Below are 17543 nucleotides of genomic sequence, written 5' to 3' on the forward strand. Positions count from 1 at the left end.
GTTACTACACTATTACGCATTTATTGCATGTAGTGCAGAGGTTACTGGGTGACACTTGTCTGAAGGTACTTCTAAGGCGAGAGCATCACCAGGCCTTGCAAATTATGACAATGGGTGATGTACTGGGTGAGAGAGGCCACAAAAGTCTGTAACCTACACACACACACACACACACACACACACACACACACACACACACACACACACACACACACACACACACACCTGACAGGACTCATATTAGAACCCCTAACTATGTGGTTATTGCTATTATAGTATTATGCAGTTACCATACACACCACAGAGCTTATAGGTTGTGGGGTGTCCCAAGTTACCTATATAGTGAATAACATCTACAGCTCTTGTAAGGTATGGCAATGGTAGTTGTACTGGGTGTGACGGGCCTCCAACTACTTTCACCCACATGTTTACACACTCACAAACACTTTCAGACACACTAATGCACACACACACACACACACACACACTCATCTGACAGTACTGAGATCCATAGGTTCAAAGAGTCATAGGTGTGTACGTGGCAAATGGCCATGGAGGCTTTACAAGCCTAGCCCATGGGAATACACTGGCATCATGCCACCTAATTATACTCACCAGGGTGTCTACTGAGTATAGTCACTGGAGTGATCCCCAGGGTGGATATTCTATTCCCCATCCACTCTTCCTGATTTCTCTTGAAGAGGGCCAGTGATGTGCTCATCTTCACATGTATGTGGTGTCTATTCCGTAGCAAGGCCAGTCTCTGGGTTGTGAACCTGTCCCTCCAGCATGTCCTGTTGATTGTGAGGATGGGGTTGAGGTATCTGGGGCATGTTGTGTGGACAAACTGGTTTCCTCTAACAGGGTTGGGTCAGACATGCCTGTGTATATCAGGCAGAGATCACACCTAAGTAGCCAATATGAGACAGAGATTAATTGCAGTTGTTGGAGTCTGTCCATATGGAGTAAGTATGTAGTACCTAAGATCCTCTTTGTGAGGTACATTTGCAGCCTCTCCTGTTGCTGGTGTCTAGTGGGGTACATGGCAAATGGGCCATAGTACACACTGATTGGTCTACTGAGGGGAGTGTATAGGGAAATACAGTCCTTTTACTTCCTGGATTCAACACCCTGAGTCAGGAGAAGTGACACATGGAAGGACTTTTGGAAGACAGTGGCACTGTGGTGGTCATCATAGAGCTCACTGTCAACCTGTAATCCCAGTTCCATTACACCAACATCAGTGTTTAGTAGACTACCATGTATTAATTCATAGGAACCATGTCATACCCAAAGGGGGATGGCGGTACATCATCTGGCATTGAACTTATGTCCAGGGTTCTGAAAACAGTCATAGGTCTCAGAGAGGCCTTTGTGAAGGATGTCAACCTCACATGGGGGAGGGGGGTAATAACAGCACGCACCTTGTAGTAATCTGCAAACATTATCAACCAGGGCACCTTTGTATTGGGCTGGTCCTCAGAGGTGTGGATCCCAAACATGAAGGTACCCAGGTCCACAACTTGTGGGACTCCACTCATGACTGTTCAGCAGTCTGACATGGAGTCTGCTGGTTTCCCAATGTGGATTCTATCTGTGAGCCAGTTTGCAGGCCATCTACTGATGTAGGGGTGGCTACCTACCTGAGTGTGTTTGTGTATGATTCCCGAGTGGGGAGTGATATCCAAGGATTAGATGGGCAGCCCATCTTGTTATCTATTCCATACTGTCACATAGTTATTGCACATGACACAATGCTTATAGGGCTGCAGAGTGTCTACAGGTCCCTCTACATTAGATGACAATTGTAGGCCTTGTAATGTAGACACTGGGACATGTACTGAGTGGGCAACAGCAAAAAGCAGCAAAACCCATCCCCCAATGGATATGGTTCTCACACAAACACAACAACCCCCCTCCCCCACAGACAGGATACTGTTCACACACACACTTGCCTGGCCTGAGATTAGAACCCCTACCTATCTATTTATTTATTGCTACTACAGTGTTATGCATTTATTGGACATGCCACAGAGCTTATAGGGTGAAGTTTGTCCAAAGGTACTTCTAAGGTGAGGAACATCACCAGCCCTTGTAAAGTATGGAAATGGGTGATGTACTGGGTGAGAGAGGCCACAAAATACTTTAAACTACACATATACACACACACACACACACACACACACACACACACACACACACACACACACACACACACACACACACACACACACACACACACACACACACTCACACACACACACACACACATTTGCCAGACCTAGAATCAGAACTCCTACCTAATTAGCTATTTGTACTATAGTGTTACACAGTTATCTAATGGACCACAGAGCTTATGAGGCTGAGACCTGACGGAAGGGACTTCTAAGGTGACTAATACACACACACATACACACACACACACACACACACACACACACACACACACACACACACACACACACACACACACACACACACACAGTTTTACATTTACCAGGACTGAGATTAGAGCTCCTACCTAACTAGTTAATTGCACAATAGTGTTACGCAGTTATCGCATATGCCACAGAGGTTATGGGGTTGCGGCTAGAAGAAAGGCACTTCTAAGATGACTGATATCTGCAGGACTACTAAAGTAGGGAAAGGGGAAGTGTACTGGGTTTGAATGGACCCAAAAGCTTTAACTTATAAACACACACACACTTTTATATTTGGCAGGACTGAGATTAGAACTTCTCCCTACTAGTTATTTGTATTATAGTGTTACGTAGTTATCACACACACCACAGAGCTTATGGGGCTGAGGCCTGTTGTAAGGGACTTCTAAATTGATTGATATCTGCAGGACTGCTAAATTAGGGAAAGGAGAAGTGTACTGGATTTGAATGGATGCATGTTTTGGGCCATCATGAGGGCACAAGGATGTAATGAACGTAATGCCAGACATATACGCAGGGTCATGGATGAGCACGTCCCTGGTGTCCATGGCAATCCAAACCTACTGCAGCCATCTATGAGCATATTGGGTTCATGGGTAAATGGTGAGGGGAGATCTTGGAATGTGTACTGTGTATACCATGGCATAAAATATGAAACCATGCCCATCCAATGGATGTCATTCGCACACAAACACACACGATACTCGTCTCTCACACACATTTGCCATGACTGAGATTAGAACCTCTACCTATATATTTATTGTTACTACACTGTTACGCATTTATTGCATGTAGTACAGAGGTTACTGGGTGACACTTGTCTGAAGGTACTTCTAAGGCGAGAGCATCACCAGGCCTTGTAAATTATGACAATGGGTGATGTACTGGGTGAGAGAAGCCACAAAAGTCTGTAACCTACACACACACACACACACACACACACACACACACACACACACACACACACACACACACACACACACACACACACACACACGTGTACATTTGCCAGGAATGAGATTAGAAGTCTTATCTAAATAGTTATTTGTACTATAGTGTTACACAGTTATCGCACACACCACAGAGCTTATTGTCCTGAGTACTGACAAGAGGGACTTTTATGGTGACAGACATCTTCAGGACTGCTAAAGCAGGGCAATGGGAAGTGCACTGGGTGGGGAAGGCCTGTTCATTGCTCGATTCTACTGACATTTCTCTAAATGTATGAGCATGTCTAGTGTGACCTTCTGTAGTAAATGTGGGACTCCATTCTAGGGATTGTTGTACTCCAGTCCAGTTTATTTTGTGCTACAGCCATACCTCTCAACCTGTTGGTGCAGAATATCTGGAGATAGCCTATGGAAATGTGGAGACAATGGATGATTGTGACTATTTCTCTCAGTAATGTATGGGTTGCTAGGGTTACAGGGCTTGTTTTAGCAGACATCTGACATATATGATGTTTGACACTGTCATGTATTGTTTCAGTACCTCGTGACATACCTCCTCAGATCATCACAGTGATTTACCAGAGGAATACAGGATGGATGATGCACACACCAAAATTATGGGCCAAATGCTACGCATTCCTGCACAATCCAGCCTGTTGAGAGGTGTGCCTATGAGCAATTGACTGCTGGAGCTGTAGAAATGGTCTAGCACCTTGGTGATATATTACAATGGTGGAATCTCTGTGCATTTCTGTTCTTGTCTGGTCTGATTTCCAGTCAGCGGTTGGGTAATATAAGTCAGACAGTTTCAGGGTGACAGGCAGACTCCAGATAGATTTGTAGGGGATAAGATATGTGGGGGGGTGTCCTGGGTCAGATATGTTTGCCTATAGCTACCAGTACTTTGCACAGGGGTCTTCTCAAAGGTTGACTGCACTTGGAGGGTCTTTTGTGTGTCAGACTGTTTGACCAGCCTGGAGGTGTGTGTGTGTCTCACACATATGTATGGTCCACCTCATTTTGCTTGGATGGCCACATTTTGGGGTCAGGATGTTGCATAGGATGAGTGATCAGGGAAGGTGTGTTACTCCGCATGGCTGAGTGCCAGGGTTCTGTGGGTGCAGACATGTCACCATCTTCCAAGATTAGGACTGCCTGCAATGAGTGTATTCCCATGTTTAGACTCCTAGCCCTGCCTGTCAACTCTATAGAGTATCACAGTTGGTTTCCCAAACAAGTGTGGTTTTCAAGGAAAAGTGTTTTGCAAATCATTCAGGGTTGAAGTCAGATATTACTGACAGTTGACATTGCAGTTTCAGATTTCATACACATCAGACATTCCATGCTACTACAATCATTCCATCAACTTTCTAACATTATCAGAGCAGTATTTCAAAGGCGTCTTTCTCTTTGGATGTTTTTCACCCATTATTCATGGCTTTTTCTAGATTTCTGGCTCTCTGACACTGGCAGGTTTTCTCCTAGCAGTTAGCAGCATGGCTTTTCTTTGCATTTTGTAGACTGTGTTATGTTGGTGTTATGGTCCCCATCATACCTCTCAAGTGTACCTCATTACGAGGAACGTACCTCATTTGGGGCCTTAAAAAGTTCATGTTCCTCAAAGTTCCTCAATGTTCCACATTGAAAGACCCTGTCACACATTCAATGTTAGGAATTATTTTAAGTGAAATCCATGGTAAATAGAAATTAATCATATTAATTCATTAAAAGATCTTCTTTATAAGTAAAACCAGCATATTTTAACCATCCTATGACCTTACTAGTTGAAGTTGTTAGTAAGCCATTGGTATGTGTTCCACATTTTGCCCATTTGTTCCACATTGTGAGGGCTAGTGTTCCTCATTTTGGAGATGGAAGGTTGAGAGCTATGGTCCCCATGACACTCCCTAACAGGGCACTGCGGGTGAGGTATGGGCATTTTCCACAGGCCTGTAGGCCAGGTGTGACAGATGCAGGCCATCTGTAGCAAGGCAGTGCATTTTGCTGATCATATGTTCCCAGGCTGCCGGCAGTGGACAACCCTGGGATGGCACCAGTAAATTGACTATGGCCGTTACTGACAATTGCTTTCTGTTTGTGTTGAACCATCAGTCTAGTTGACAGCTGGATGCTGCTTAAGGCTAGGGACATGTTACTGCATTTCTATGGGTCTATCGGGGGGAGGTGACACATCTGTACACAATACACATTTGCAGAGACTGTGCTGATATTTGCTTAACATTTTGGTCCCATTTAGAATAGTGGTGTGCCCCATCTTTGAGACTACAGTCATAACAGTATCGACCACAGGTCAGATTGTTCTGGCATAAACATTTGTAGTTTCAGACTTCTTACCTTTCAGAGCCATACAGACACTGCCAGCCCTGTTGTGATATCACTGTGTAAAGGTCTGTAGGTGGGGATTTCATGGATGTCACCATGTGGGGGCCTTTGCCAGACATTTCTGTATGGTTTTCTACAGCTAATCTGCTGGGTGAGACTGGGGGTTGGTATGGGACCCCCACTTTGACATCCATGCATGTGACCTATGCCCCCCCCAGTTATTTGGCTCACCACATATACTGCAGTGGTATTTGTCAACTAGGGTGGTACTGCATAGTGTGGGTAAGCCAGTACTGGGAATACACGTCCTGCTGTCCCACAGAGCTGTCAGTTGTCTGCTGCTATCCCAGTAAGCCAACCCATTCCCTTGCATGCTTGAATCAATACCACAGATATGCTATCAGAACATTCTACTCCATTTACTGTTAAGGAGACTGACTTACCTTGTGCCTGAGGATGTTGTGAGGATGGTGCTTGAGGGCTGACTATGTCAGAAGCATGCACTACATTGCCTATGCATGGTAAGATATAGATGCTGTGATGTTTGGCAGCCATTTTACTGTGTGTGCGAGTCAGAGAGAGAGAGAGAGAGAGAGAGAGATCAGTCCCTGGGTCCCTACAGTGTCAGTGTATGTGCTATGTGTTGCCTCTTTGCAAAGGACAGGGCACACTGGGCATGCCTACATCTGCCTACAGGGGCAGGTTCAAGATGTTCCTCCTCCGAGTCCCTCTGTGCCTGTGGAGACCTTGTCAATGGTGGGGAGCTGTGTGGCCCTTACCTGTTTTGTTCCTGCTGCAGCTGTTTCCACAGGATCATATTGTGCAGCATGGCACATACTATGAACATGTGTGCATATGTGGCTGGAGAGTACTGCAAGGCTCCACCAGATATGTCAAGGCAGTGGAACCGTAACTTGAGCATCGAAAACACACACTCTATAATGATCCTGGTTTGTGCGTGTGCCTCATTATGGCGTTCTTGTGTGGGTGTGTGTGTATTTCTGATGGGTGTCATAAGCCACGGCTTTAGTGCATAGCCAGCATCCCCCCACCAGATGGCCATATGGGATGTCTCCACTGGCAAACGCTTAGTACAGCTGTGGGCATCGCACATGACCTGGCAGTTGATGGAGTGGAACCTCTTGTAGTTTAGGTAGACCCTACCCTGGTCACTGGATGGTGTATTGATGTGGATGTGCGTGCAGTCTATGGCACCCAGTACCTCTGGGTATTCTGCTACATGGTGGAAGAGATGCATATTGCTGGTCCTCTCCTCATGGGTGCTGGGGAAGTAAATGTGCTCAGCGGCATGTGGTTGCATGGCATCCAGGAACTGGTGGAGTATTCTGGATGCAGATGCCTGTGAGACACCCACCCCATGATATAACCAGTTGGTCTTTGGAAAGTATCTATAGCTAGTATTCTTAAGGCTACACATACCTTGGTAACCACTGGGATGGGTTCCCCTCTGTTGGTTCTGGGTCTGAGGTGAGGCTGGCACAGCTCAACAAGTTGCTGAAGTATGTCCCTGACTACCCTGTAGCTCTCTGCTATCTCCAGATCATGCAGCCCCTGGTAGGTTACCCTGGGTGTGAACACTCTTCACCTCATCCTCAGTCTGAGTTGGTTGTCAGCATTATCCTCCTCACCACCCTCAGTCTCTAGCACATACTGATAGATCAAAGCAACAGTCAGTTGTTAGTTTTGTCAGTTTAAAATTCCCCCGAATGTGTACACCAGTGGTGTAGAGTTTGTGGGAAAAAACAGACTGAAAGGTGTTTGCATAGTTTATAGTAGTGCGCTGGGCTGCTGCCTGTGTAATTGGCTGATTCTGATACATTCCACCTGCCAGCTATGGTAGTTCTCCTTGATTGCCTTTCTTCTGCTGTTTCCCCTTCCCATTTCCTCCCCATTTAAGCCCCAATGCTTGCCGCTCATACCCAGTGCTCAATAGTAAACAGGTCTGCTATTTCCTGTTTTTTTTGTTTTTTGTTTTAGGCCCAGTGCTCACCGTGCACACCCCTTTGGCTAAAGTAAACGCTTTTAAGCAGAACTGGCCTTCCCCTGGACACAATCACATTCTTCATTTCATGGAATAGGTCAATACAGCCTCAGACACACACCCCTTGCTTAGCTGTGCTTAGCTAAGCACAAACCCAGGCAACTGTGCTCCAATATGCTTACAGTAAGCACGACACACCCCCTTTTTATGTTAGCTGCTCCTCCTGTCTACACTCTCCTGTTCTGGCACCTACATGGTTAGGTGCAGTGTGTGTACTTAGAATATTTTGTGATTCAGTAAATTTACCCTCATTTGCATACTCCACTGCCTTAGTCCATAGTTACTGCTCTTACACAGAGCCTTTTCCCTTGACAACCAGTGTTCTCTGGTAATGTTTTGATTCTGCAGGCCATTGACTATAATTGCAAAATGCAGATTTCCCCTAAAAATTGAGTTTTTACATTTTTTTATTTTCGGCATGATCTCGTTTGCGCGCCGCTGCCCTGTGCTTAAATGGCCAAGATTGGCCAAAAAAATACTTTGATTTTTATTTATTTAAACACTTTCCCATGCCAATGGCCATATATTTGGCCATTGGCATGCCTAAAGTTTATAATACATGTTTTTATTTGAGCTGTCATGCCTCCGTTTTGCTATTTGCAGAAATGTGTTCAGTTAGTAACCAAACATATTTCTGCAACTAGCACTGTTCCTGCATGGATGCCTGCCTGCTTCCTGCATCACTAATTCACCTCATTTGCATGGCTTTCACCAGCAAATGAGGTAATTAGCATTCCACACGGCTTTCCGTGCAGGAACAGTGTCGGCAGGTTCGTGCACGTCAGATCAGCTGCTTGATGAATCACTCGGCGGTCATATTCCATGCAGGAGCAGCCACACTGTTCCTGCATGGAATATAAAGCTCAATGAATCCCAGGGCATATTTATATGGGTGGTAGGCAGCATATCTGGTCAAGTCCTCCTGTTAGTAAACTTACATTTATTGCAACTGGCAACCCCTCCTGGGATCCTTCATTGGCTGCATGACTTTCTGCTGACTGTTGCTGCTTTCTCTTTTTCTTCTCCAATTCATGTGGCTACACCCTTTGATTTAATAACTGAACTTAGACGTAATCATGAGAATCCAATCTTTTCTTCTTAGAACCTAGGACTACTTATTCTAATTAATGCATATTGTCCATTGAATCTTCTTTCTTTTGTGACAAAGTATAAGGCAGCACAATTTACAGCTTTTTGCTTCTTCACTTATCTGTTCACCCCATGAACAGATAAGGTTGTATTTTAGACCGACTCCATCATAGGTTCATAGGACGTTACTAGGCTAGCAGCCCTATAGCCCTTATAAGCTAAGCCATGTTAATCTTGAGTTACCTCAATTGTCCTGGGTTAGATAGGTATAATTTACAGAGCAAGTCTATAATAAACACAGACTACCCCTGTATATGACGGACATGGCTGCCATCCCAGGGTGAATTTACGGTCTCCCATCCACTTGTCCAGGTTGCACTTGAATAGGGTCAGTGAGGAACTCTGCTTCATGTGAACTTGATGTTTATTCCCGAGTAGTGGCAATCTCTGGGAGCTACATTGGGAGGTACATCTGTCACTCCAGCATGTTCTGTTAATGTCACAGGCTAGGTTAAGATACCTAGATCGAGTGACTCTTGTGCCATTTGACTTATGGATGTGCAGCATATCCATCAAGGCGGGGTCAGAGACTGCCCAGTAGGCCAGGCTCAAGTCGCCTCTCAGCAGCCTAATACACAGTATAGTGACAGGGCTTTCAGTCTATCCAAGCAAGCCATGGTTTAGAGGCTCTGTATTTTCTTGGTGAGGAACCTCTGTGGTCTCTCTAGCTACTGCAGCTACTGGTGAGGTACATGCAGAAGGGAGCATTGTACTCTGTTAATGGTCTGATGAGGGATGAGCACAGTGGAATTACATCATCCTTAGACCTGGATGCGATGCCCTTACTAATGCGATGTGTAAAGTCGAAGGGTTTCCTTACCAGTGTGGAAACTTGGTGGTTGAAGTTCAGAATGCTATCTACCTGTGTTCACAGATCTTGCACAACTGGGTTTGAAATTAGGGTTGGTGTTGTCGTATTGTAATTAGCAGGGAATTCCGCTTTGCCAAAGAGGATAAGAATGCACATTTTTGCAATGTAGTTTTAGTCTGTGGGTTTGGCACCAGTCATTTGTCTATGTTAAACCCTCCTGTAATATGTTAACATTGTTGAGGGACTCTATGACTGCACCCAATTTGCAATAATCAGCGAACTTGGTAAGCCAAGGAAAACCTACTTTAGCCTGGATTTCCAAACAATAGACTGCAAATAGTAAAGGGCCCAGCACAGATCGTTGTGGTATGCCACTGGTGACTGGTCTACAAGTAGAGGTGGAGTTACCAACTTTGACAGTATGTGTTCTGTCAGTGAGCCAACTGGCTACCTGTCTGGTGTCGTAAGGGTTAATGCCCAGCTACGAGAATTTCTTAATGATACCTGAGTGAGGGATTGCGCCAAAAGCCTTGGCTAGGTGAAGATAGGCAGTATGCACCGTCTTACCTTCATCCAGGGCTTTGGTGACTTTCTTGAAGACGTCTAAGTTTAATAAGCATGATCTACCCTTAAAACTAAACTGGGTTGGATCTAGAATTTGAAGGTCGCATATGTCCTTGTTGATAAGGTCAATGATGATTTTTTTCCATGGCCTTGCAGATGAGGCTGGTTAGACCTATGGGTCTAGAGCTACCAGGGTCGGTTGATGGCCCCCCCCCCTTTGTGCAAGGGCATTACTATTGCTGTTCTCCACTCTGCTGGAGCAAAGCCAGTTCTTAGGCTATGATTAAACAGAACGCCAAGTGGGTCCGCTAGAACCTGTTTTAGCTTGCTTAATAAGCAACCTGGGATGTTATCTGGTCCCATTGAGGCTGTGTTTTTGGCCTTGGAGAGTGCAGATATGATCTTATCTCTAGAGATATTAGGCAGAGGACTGGTGTCGGGTATGCTTTGGGGTATGGCTGGTGGGGACAAGGGGGTTATGTTTGCTCCAAATCTGTCAGCTAGTAGGTTGGCAATTTCCTCTGGTATAGTATGATTGGCATCATTTACTACCACTTCAGCATATAGCTGGGCATTCTCTTTTAGATTTCGGACTTAGTTAAAGAATGCATTATGATTATCCTTAGCTAGGGATGGTATTTTAGCTTCATAAATAGCTTTAGAGAACTTTACAAGATTTCTGATTTGCATGTTCAAGCTGTGGAGGGAATGCTTCCTCTGCTGAGTCAGTTCCATCTTTTTCTTAGACATCAGTTTCTTCCTTTTATTATATAACCTGTTTACACTTGAGGTCTACCAAGGTTGTTGTTTTTTCAGGAGGACCTGGTTTTAATTCGGTCAGGCACAGCCAAGTCTATACAGTTACTTAAGTGTTTATACTGGACATTTGTGCACACCTCTGCATAGGAGTCACTGTTGTCTGTGATTGTGGGGGTGGGTATAAAACTGTTTACACCATCACTTATTAGGCTGTAGTTTGCTTTGGAAAAGTTTTTTTTTTTGTGCTGACAGGTTTAACAGTTATTTCAAATGAGACTGATTTATGGTCGGAACTTACCAGGGAATGTATCACACGGGGGGAGTGCAGTGCCCCCCTCCATGTTGGTGACTACTATGTCTATGATATTTGAGCTCCTTGTGGGGTTGCAGACTATCTGTTCCAGAGCATTTGTATTGACAAAGTCCAGGAACCTCTTGGTGAGCAAATTCATGCACGTGTATGTCACCCAGTCAATGGAAGGATAGTTGAACTCTCCCATGAATAAGGTGTTGAGCTGTATGGCGAGTGACTCCATTAAGTCCAGGTAGGCAGTGTGCTTTTCTTGGTTCATGCTGGGGGACCTATAGTAAGCAATGATGTCGTAGGGTATTTTGCCTATAGTCAATTGAACATGGAGAGTTTGAGAGAATCAATCTGTTTGACCAGTCTCGAGGTGTCCTTGGCTTTAATGAAGATGAAGACAACTCCACCTTTGGTTCTTTCACACTCATTTTGTGGTCTGAACATGTGGAAGGCATCCTGGGTGAAGGCAGAATGCTGCGTAGGGCTAGGGTCATACCTGCCTGGGATACAATCTGTGAGTTCAGCCATGTCTCTCTTCATACAGTCCAGAGAGCTACATCTCAAGTCATTCACCTCAACATGGACTATGACAGTCATAATGGTACTGGCTGAGCGACCTGAGTGCATGTGTGATTTGATGGCTCCTGGCACCTGTCAGGCAGCTGACCTTGACCTTCTCCTTGTTCGTCCTGGTGAGGTGGCATCTGTGTCTTACTATGGAGTTGTCTATAATCAAGACAATAAGTTCTGAGGTGTTTTGCCTTAGGGGATCATTTGCTGAGACACTGGTGTATGTGTTATTAATTTGTAATGGTTACTATTTGCACAGCAGTGTGCAAATGGTTTATGTTTGGGAAGTTTCTGATCTTTTGGTCGGCTTCTAGTGAGTACCTCTCCATATGTGGGTTTGTGTCGTGACCTCATTTTGTATGAGAGGCGAACTGTGTGTGTGTTCAAAGCCTGTTTGATGACCAGTTTAATGTTAAGTGAGAGAACTGATTCCAATTTCATAATGTAATTATATCTCTCACATAGGGTGTTTGTTTGTTTTAGGAGTAAGTGATTGTCAGTATACATGAGGCAATTACTACATTGCCTCAGGATGCCCATGTCAATCGGCTGGTGAAATGATGGAAAACTGCCTGTCCATTATAGTGATACAAGGGTTAATCCCCAGCTAGGAGACTACCATATGTACTTTTAGGGAAGGGAGTGGTCTAGTTCGATCAGTTATTGTGCTAGGACTAATAAAGGTGCTTCTTCTATTGAAGGCTATGTATGATATGTGTGGCAATGCTGTTCAGTGCGCCCTTAGTGCAGTAGAGAAGCTGAAGATTCCACTGACAGATGTCTAAAGAAAAACTGAGTTTCAAGGCATTTGCATCTATACAGGGCACTGCTATCCCTGTTGCATGTTGAGCTACAATGCACAAATGTGAGGCTTAAACACAGGCGAAATTAAAACACTTTTAAGCTAATCTACCAACAGAAAAGCACACAATGTTCCTTCCTCCAGCAATCCTCAGCTCAGACAAGGCTGGCTCCACATTCTTCTGCCACAAGGGTGCAGGAGAGCCCTTCTTAATGCAAGATGGCTGGTTTACTGCTCTAGTGTATCAATAACAGGCTAGACTCAGTAGGTTTGAAATTAGTCTATTCTATCTAGGTATCAGAACAGTACAAATGAAGTGTAGAGAATGATGCAGTCCCAAATAGTAAAACAGTAAAAAACAATGGAGCAAATAAAAAAATACAGTTCAAAAAGTAGAGAAGAATCACAAAACATACTTATTGTCTTGCTTTTTGTCTTGGATACCTTGGATTGAAGCAGAAACACTCAGACCTCTGGCAAAGGATGCCAAGTGTAGAGCAGTTCTAATTGAGGGCAAACCTATGTAAACATGACGCTTAAATACAGGTGATATTAAACACTTTTAAGCTAATCAGCCAATAGAAAAGCACATAATGAACCTTCCTCCAGCAATCCCCAGCTCAGACAAAGCTGTATATCTACTCTTCTACCACGGGGGTGTAGGGGAGCCCTTCTTAATTTAAGATGGTTGGTTTAGTGCTCAAGTGTATCAATAATAGGCTAAAGTCAACAGGTCTGAATCTAGTATATGCTATCTAGGTATCAGAACAGTGCAAATCAATTGCACAGAAGTGCAAAAAGTACTTAGAACCTTTTTGTGTGTTTGTCAGCTCAGATAGACCAGGCAAACACCTACTACCACTAGATGAATAATCCCACTCCTCCTAATGTGATAGCACAGTAAAGGAGTTTCTCGGGTAAAATTGTACCACAAACAAACTTAAATGTACAGATACAGCAGTGTACTTAAAACGGCTTATAAAAGTGATAAAATTGTTTTTATTCAAGAAAACTACTTTGCTTTGAATAAATGAGCCAAGAGCCAGACAATTGTACAGAGTTTATAAAGCACTAAAAACAAGATAAGCTGATTAATAAGCCCTCCAGCCAATAAAACTACATTCAGAAATCTCAAGTGTTTCCCCAGCCTAAACAGACCAGGCTACCTCCCAGTGCACTAGATGGAAAATCCACTGACCTCTTTTGATGTAAAAGCAATTGTTTGCTACAGTGTAAAAATACACTAATTTATCCAAGCTCTACCTAGATAATGAAGTCAGATTAAGAACAACAGACAATGGGAGGCAAATGCACTTTTTCAATATAAGCACAAGGAAAGGCAAATAAATAATTCAGGAAATCCACAGCAGTGCAGAAAGGAAGTAGCTTATTAAGCTAAATTTACACTAGAGGTGGGTATCTTAAAATCACCAGGTTTAAACAGCACTCAACAAAGGGAAGGGTGAATGGGAAACACTAGCAGGGAATAACCAGCAGTGTTCTAGTTTATGCAGGCTTCAAATCCTTTTAGACAATTGTCAAAGCCCAAAATTTCACTGAGCATTTAAGTATCATTCAAGAGACAATTTAACAAATGAAAAAAAAAAAAAAAAAAAAAAAAACAAGTGAAATGTGCAGTCTAGATAATTTAAGTGTTTACCTCTCACACAGAACAAAAAATCAAGCCAAGCAGATTTCTTAAACAGAAAACAAAATGGAACAGGTATTGGAAAGCAGCTCTGTAGGTCACAGACAAAAAAAATCCTCAGTTTTTCCTATTAATTTGTCATTGAAGACAAATGGATCTTATTCTTTTCTTCACTGTGGTATCTGACAGCCACACATTCTGAAAAGGACAAAATTAAAGGATACAGCACCTTTCTCTTAAATGACTCAAACTGACAGTTCTCCACTGGCTGCAACCCTATATCTCCTATGATCTAGCACTTAAACAACTTCAAACAGCTGGGTTCCATGTCTTTACACTTTATTCTTCCTAGCCAGTGTTTTAGCTGCCTAGGCAGCATAGTAGTGGCCTAGGAAAGACATGAACTGTATTTTGTAAAGCCTTAAAGTCTACAGTCACTTTTGCACACTTACCTTATATACCACAGCATGTGGCACCTCTAGTGACATGCTGCATTATCTTACTATTTGTGCCCTTTTTAAGGCATGATCCTTGAAATGAAAATCTTTGTATACTTTTAATTTTCCTTCACAATGGCTTAGAAAAGGTCTCTGAACTTTGTCCTCAGTGATGTCAGCTAAGGGGAATATGTGCAACTGTGTCCATAGACTTTAATGGGTGCACCACAGTGCACGAGTTGGGACCTCTATATTAAAGTTTATGGACACCCCACCACAAATGTTGGAGTGATGTCAATGAGGGACTCAGCAGAATTATGTGTTGGGGGATACCTAATAAAAAACATAATTTTGCTTATTTTTGCCATCTGTGTCATATTTGCATATCTTTCTTATCATAGATTCATAGACTGTTACTAGGCTAACAATCCTGAGGGGAGGGGTTTCTAAGCCTAGCCAAGTTTTCCCAAAAGAAAGATGATGTCTTGCATCCAAATAGGACATTGAGGGCCAGGCATTTATAAGCTACCTTTGTCCATAAGGGACATGGGTGCCAGGCCCGGTGTGAAATTCCTATTCCCCATCCACCTGTTTAGGTTGTGCTTAAACTGGCTAATAGACTAACTCTACTTCACATGGATGGGAAGCCTGTTCCATGGAAGTGGCAGTCTCTTTGACATGTATCTGTCTCTCCAGCATGTTCTGTTTAAATCAGAAGACAAAATTCAGGTCCTTAGACCTTGCATTTATGGAACTCTTTGACTTACGAATATGTTGGAGTTTCATAAGTGTGGGGTTTGTGGATGCCTTGCAAGCCAGGCACAGATCAAACCTCAGCAATCTACAGCAGCCTGCACAGGGGGAAAGAGCTTTAAGGCGCTCTTCATAAGGCAGGTTTGTTACGCCTTGTATTCCTTTTGTAAGGAACCTTTGAGGTCACTCTAGTTGCTGCATATGCCTGGGTCAGGTACATATGAAAGCAAGCATTGTACTCTATGATTAGTCTGATAACGGGGAGTACAGAGGGATAATGACCTCTTCTGTCCTAGATGCCATGCCCTTACTTACAAGTTGCATAACATAAAATGACTCCCTCACCACTGTGGCCACATGGTGGTTGAAGATAAGGCTACTGCCTACATGTGTACCCAGATCCCTGACAACTGGGTTAACTCTTAAGGGTACATTACTGACATGGTAATTAGCTGGTATGGTTGATTTCCCAAAGGGTATAATTATGCATTTCTTAGCATTGAGTTTAAGACCATGGCTTTGACACCATTTGTTAATCAGAAATAGACCTTCTTGAAGAATCCTAGTATCTGCAGGGGAACTGATGACAGCCCCCAGTTGTAAACATCTGCAAATGTAATCATCTGTAAACCATCACCATTTGCTTCCATTTCAGAGAAGTAGATGGTAAGAAGGAGCAGGCCCAGTACAGAGACATGGGGAGCTGCACTAGTGACTGGCCTCTTAGTGGAGGTGGCCTCACCTATTATGATCTCCTGGGTCTTTATCAGGGAGCTAGCTGCCTATACAGTGGCTGATAATCTTTCTTTTTTATCTTTCTTTTTACTAGGCTAGCTGCTCTTGTTGGCCATTTTCAGCCTAGCCAATTACCCCATGTGAGAATCAAACCCTGAACTTTATGTTTGTAAGGTAAATACCTTAACCATTATGCCAACCTCCCACCCCTAAATTTATACCTAAATTAGTGATCTTGTCTATAATGCCTGAGTGGTGTATTGTATCAAAAGCCTTGGCCAGGTCGAGGTAAGCTGTGTGCACAGTCTTAACTTCATCCAATGCTTTGGTGACCTTCTCAAAAAAGTCCACCAGATTTAATAGGCAAGATCATCCTTTAACAATGCCAAACTGTGATGGGTCCGGTGTTTGCACGTTACTTATGTCCTCGCTTATTATGTCTGTGATGATTCTTTCCATGGCCCTACATATGAGGCTGGTAAGACTTATGGGCCTGTAGTTACCTGGATAAGTGGTTGGATCTCCATTGTGCAGGGGAATGATGTAGCCATCTTCCATTCCTTGAGCACAAAACCTTACTGAAGGCTCCAGTTGAAAAGTGATCCAAGTGGACCAGAGAGGTCATGTTTCATGTTATTTATTAAACAGTCTGGGATGTTAATGGGGCCCATCAATGGACTGTTTATGGCCTTGGAAAGTGCATTAATGACTTGCACTCTAGTAATGGTTGGGGGGATTGTGTTATGTGGTATTTCCTTTGGACTATCGGGGGGGGGGTATGGGTGAGAAATTTGAGTTGAACCTGTCAGACAAAAGGCTGGCAATGGCTTCTGGTTCAGTGTGAGTTACACCATTTACAATATGTTCTGCTCATTGTTGTGTGTTTCCTCTGAGGTTACGCATATAGCTGTAGAAAGCTTTGTGGTTGTCCTTTGCCTGAGAAGCTATTTTTTTCTTCAAATTCAACCTTTAATTAATCCTCTTAGCTGCCTGTTTAGATTGCTCAGGGGGCTTTTAGTATGTATGGCTTTGTTTCTCTTATGCTTGGCCAAGATTTTTTTATCTTTTTTGTATAACCGACTGATACTGTAATTCCACCAGGGTGGCTTATCTTTTGAATTTGTCTTATTCTTAATACGAGTGGGTGCAGCTAACTCTAAACTGATGTGGATATGGCTGTACAAAGATTTTGTAAATATCACAGTCAGTGTATTC

This window comes from Protopterus annectens, chromosome 8.part0 (genome assembly GCF_019279795.1).
Source record: "Protopterus annectens isolate FY-2018-M chromosome 8.part0, PAN1.0, whole genome shotgun sequence".
NCBI lineage: Eukaryota > Metazoa > Chordata > Ceratodontiformes > Protopteridae > Protopterus > Protopterus annectens.